We start from the raw sequence: 5199 nt of genomic DNA, 5'->3' as shown, positions 1-5199 counted from the left end.
CAGTTGTATCGGTGGCACAGACGTACGGTGTCGACTTATCTTGAATCAAAAGCAAGCGATTTTGAACGTGACGGTTGATAAGATGGGTGACAATACTCTGGCTCTGGAGTCGTGTTTTTGGGGAGGCATTTCATACGCATTAACTAGTTTGGTTTGGAGGACAGATTTTCAACTCTAGATCTCCCAAGTTATGAATATAAAGGGCTTCGTAGGGATTTACTTCACCTATATAAAAGTGTTCATTCCCTTCATGCTATTGACCCAACGAACCTTTTACATTATGTATATAGTCACTTTTACAAGAGGTGATACATTTAAAATTGATATTTCGAGGTGTGAAACTAAATTTAGACAAAAATTTTCAGTTCATCGTATGGTCACCGTTTGGATTGGTATCGAATTTGAAACAAAAACGCGGGTTCTGTTGACGAATTTAAGAAATCGATCGACAAAGAATTGGATTCATTAAGATATGAATATGATCGATATTTGTCATAATCAAAAACAAATAATATGACCTATTATGTCATGTATAAGGCATTGACATGATACATTTTATCTTATCTTATCTTATCTTATTAAAGGCTTAATAGGAATTATCCTTTAAATGCATTATACAATAGTTTATAATTACAGAGTCTCATATAGCTTGCATTGTATCATTCACAGACAGTTTTACACAACCTTGAATAACAGAAAAAATGTATCAATACGGCAATGTAAAATCGAAAAATGCTATCATATTTTCCTAGTCAATCTTTTATAATTTAGATAAGATAAGATTTAAAAAAAGAGAAAAATAACATTTTAAAAAGGCAACCTGAGTATATTCGACTTTTTTCATGTCATTTAAAAGTAACCACCTTCTTTCTGGTTCTTCTCAGACAGCTTTATCCGGGACTGTAAGTCTTCCTCTAGTTGACCATGTCGAAACTGAGACGTGTTGACTGAAAACCACTTCTGCTGTACGCTGTAAAAAACAAAACAAAACAAAAAACAAAACAAAAACATAAAAAAAATATTGGCCAGAAAACTCGTCTGAAACTCTCAAACTTGATAAAGGTCACATGTTTGAGAGTTAGGGCCAGTTTAATCGATCGATATTTGATGGACGGATTTTCTGGCAACAAATCTAAAACATGTATTTTCTTTTTCAGGGTTGTGCTTGCAATTCTTCTTCGTTATACCTACCTGTCATATGGTTTCATCTGGAATTGTATTAGACAATGTTCTATAAGCGTATGCTCAGCTTTACTGTCTTTGCTTCGTACCCAAAAGGTACCGAGTTCGACTACCCGCCTCGTTGTGTGGCCTTGAGCAAGTCACCTCGCCCTAGTTTACTTTGCGGCGGTGCACTGCGGCTAACGCTTGGGTTATTCTCTTGGAATACACCCTAAAGACAAATTTCTCTTTGGGGATGAATAAAGGGAATTTATTTATTTTATTATTAATCTTTTAGAGCACGAGAGGAAACACTTTAAAGAGAATCATCCTCTGGGCTCCCATTATGATAACATTGAAAGTGAAAGAGAAAAGTTAATTACCAAACCATTAGTTTATTGCACAGTTTTTAAAATAAATTCACCATTTCTTATCAAAAATAATAAAGAAAAGACATTTTAGTAAGTTGAAAGGCAACTAGAGGTCATGACCACTGGTAGTCCAGTCACCTTCGATTGAATGATTTAGGGACTTGATAGAAATGGTCCCATGAAGGTTCGTCACTGATTATTCTTTCTTTCTTTTTTTTCTTTCTCATAACGCATAGAAACAGCCAAGCGTTGGATAAGACCCAATCTTCGCAATCCTGGAAAGCTCAGACTAGGTCTTCAATTGGTTTCAATAGTATGATGTCACGTCCGCCCAGCAACGAGCAGCTTGGTTTTAAACAAAGAAAATCGGTACTTTTTATTCTTCATGCTGGCTAGAATTTTTTTCACACGTCATGTGATCAGAATGTATAAAAGTTAAAACATGACCAGATTTATAATGTTTTTCTCCTCTGTATACACTTTTATGCTAGTCGGAGAAGTGTTCCGATAGTTTAGAACCAGTTACTAAGTTACTATGCGTCATGACGAGGGAAGTGACGTCACGACTGTTGAAGCCTAATGGGTTGAAATTAATTGTTCTCGTCCTACCAGTGACCCTCCATCTTTTTATCAAAGTGGCTTTGGTGGTTCAGCGTTTGCTGTGTCTTTTGTAACAAAACCAACCAATGTTAACGCGGTCATTGAATGGACGGGTGACACTGATCGCTGTGAACTCTGGCCCTAATGTCCTTTAGTAAACCATTGGATACACTTTACCCCACTGGAATCAATTGTCACTGAGAACTTGACTATAGGCAATGACAGATATTGAAAGCTTGCTTATACAATTCAATTTTTTGAAAAGCACACAATAAAAACAAAAAATAAAACAACAAAAAAAAAAAACAAAACAAAACCCTCCCCCCCCCACAAAACACCAAACAAAACGAACAAACTACGAAAAACAAAACAACTCCCCACCCCAAAACAATCAAAAACAAATAAAACAAAAAGACAAAACAATAAAGAAAACAAAAATAATAAAACCAAACATACAAAAAACAAAAAAACTAAACAAAAAACAACAAACAAACAACAAAAAAAAAAAAAAAACACAACACAAAAGACACAACAAAATAATTTTTAAACATCCCATCCAAATAAAAACCATTCAACACCTAACATGCGAATTGTACTGTATAAAATGGAAACTGGATTCCATATAAATACTCGTGATAAAAAAAATATACACATTTGAAATCGTCCTCGTATCTTTATTTTGAAACTAGCATTAAGCTGTTTGACTATGTAGTTTTTGATGATACGAACTATGAACTGTGTGTTATTATCTTCAATATTTTTGGGATTTACTTCAATTTTCCTTCTCCTTGATATCCACGTGTGGTTTTTGCCTTTTTGCAACCTTTTGTATACAAGAAGCATGTAGGGCAAACAATTTACATGTATTCTGTTGTTTGACGTCTTTCAACTAACAAAAAAAAAAAACAAAAACAACCCAAAATACCCCCCCCCCCCAAAAAAAAAAAAAAGAAACAAACCCAACAAACCCAACAACAACAACAAAAAAAAAAAACCCCAAAAAACCCCAACCAACCCCCCCCCCCCAATAAACAGAAAACAAAAACAAAACAAAAAAAACAAAAACAAAACAAACTACAAAAAACCCCAATAAAATACCCCTCCACCTCACCAAACCAACAACAAACGAAACAAAATTTAAAAAAAAAAAAAAAACCAAACCAAAAGCGCTTTACAATGGGTCTCTAGCTAAAAGGAACACTTATTAACAATAGGTTCTTCCTTATTCCTGGTACGTTTCAAATGAGGCTTTGCGATAATGCAGCATATTAAATGTAGTAAAGTGTAATGACAACCACTCAACAAGGATCTGGTGCTTCCGTCCTTTGAGTAGTCTCAGACCAGAGATGTGGACATTTTTCTATTGGAATCCACTTCCGTTCTATTCTTTGTTTGAATCAGTTTTCGTTATTTCAATTTTATGTCTCAGAAAGTTTCACGTACAACCTTTAAACGATAATTATTATATTTGAATACCTACGATCACCGCGAAAGTAAGAGAAATGAACTGATTAAAAAAAAAGACATGTTATAATACTCAAACAAAACCATATTGAAATGAAGAAAAGTATACACTTTTGTCATAAATTATTGTTGGTTAACCTTGCAAGGTTTTACAAGAATCTTCATTTCTCTAAGCGAAAAACCACTTTTACCACGAAAAACAAAATCAAAATCATTATCTTATGATATTAATAATCATTTTGCTTTCTTGATCAGAGGGGGCGCTCGGTGACTCAATTGGTAGTAGGCTACATCAAACCCTCATGCAGAATAGACCTGGCTTGAATCCGCGTTCGTAGAATATTCCAGCCTATGCAATTATTTGGCTGTTGCATTTAAATTTGATCCGGTGAAAAAAGATCCAATGACAGTTAAGCGCCCTACGAATTTGATATCAAGTAATTCCTTCATGCCTATTCGTGCTAGAGAGTCCAAGATGGACTTCCGCTCTGCAGGATGTATTTTTCTAAAAGGTGAAATTTTAATATAAACTAACCAAAGGTTAACCGCCTTTATCGTCTTAACAACTTGTCGCACATAAAAATTGCGTGAAAGCCTATAGATAGTTCGACATTAACGTCACCCAGGTCTTTGTTATTGTTTTTTTTTTTTTGACATCCGCGTTTATGAGTAATTGGATTGAATAGTCTGATCTCACGCCGCCCAGCAACAGCGAGCAGCCTGGTTCTAATCAAAGAAAATGGGTACTTTTAATGTAGCCAGTTGTCACAGCATATTCTTGTCCATTGTCCTTTTCAAAATAAATAAATTTGACCCAAGAAAACAGAGAAGAGAAGGGAAAAAAAAACAAAAAACAAACACATTGACAATAAGATACGTTTAGCGTTCTTCAACTTTGTGCATTTGCACTTAGAACTTTTGCACTCTGTGAAATTGTGGATCTTTTTTCAAATACATCCTACTTTGAGTAAACATATAATATGTGTCTTACTGAAATTCGTGTTTTATGTATTATGGAATTCTCTTAACTTTCCAATGGTGTATGAATTATGTAAAAACGACTAACGGTGATAAAGTTAAGGGCTGTTAATCACTGACCAGTTTACATTGACGCACAGTATAATAATATGATGATTGAAAGGAGGTTAATATCTATGTTTTGAAGTCAGTTATTATCAAACAAGATCTTCCTATAAGTCATATACGTCAACAAAGCAAGCCTCGGAGAATTGTATAACCCCAGGTCGTACGTTATTAATGCTATGCGTTAAGTATATTACTCACAACATCCGGTAGCCTGATTAAAAGTGCCAACACACACAACTGTGTAACAATTAACGTTTCTAGTCTAATTGATATAATTTAGTGAGAACTTATCATTCAAATGGCTGCCTAAAAATAATAACAAAGAGTTGAATGACGTCAACTTCATTCCCTCTACATCCGGCTGGCGGATGTGGTGAGTAATTTACCCAAACGCATAGCATCAATAGATCATCATGTATGTAAATCCTATTTTTGAAAACTATCCACTCAACTCTCCCAGTTTGCCAGCAGCACACCTCAGAACCGTCGGCTTGTATGATAGGAGTAGTATATACGG

The sequence above is a fragment of the Berghia stephanieae genome, chromosome 2 (genome assembly GCF_034508935.2).
Source record: "Berghia stephanieae isolate SIO BIC M18660-M18661 chromosome 2, UCSD_Bste_1.3, whole genome shotgun sequence".
NCBI lineage: Eukaryota > Metazoa > Mollusca > Gastropoda > Nudibranchia > Aeolidiidae > Berghia > Berghia stephanieae.
This window is presented reverse-complemented; position numbering follows the sequence as displayed.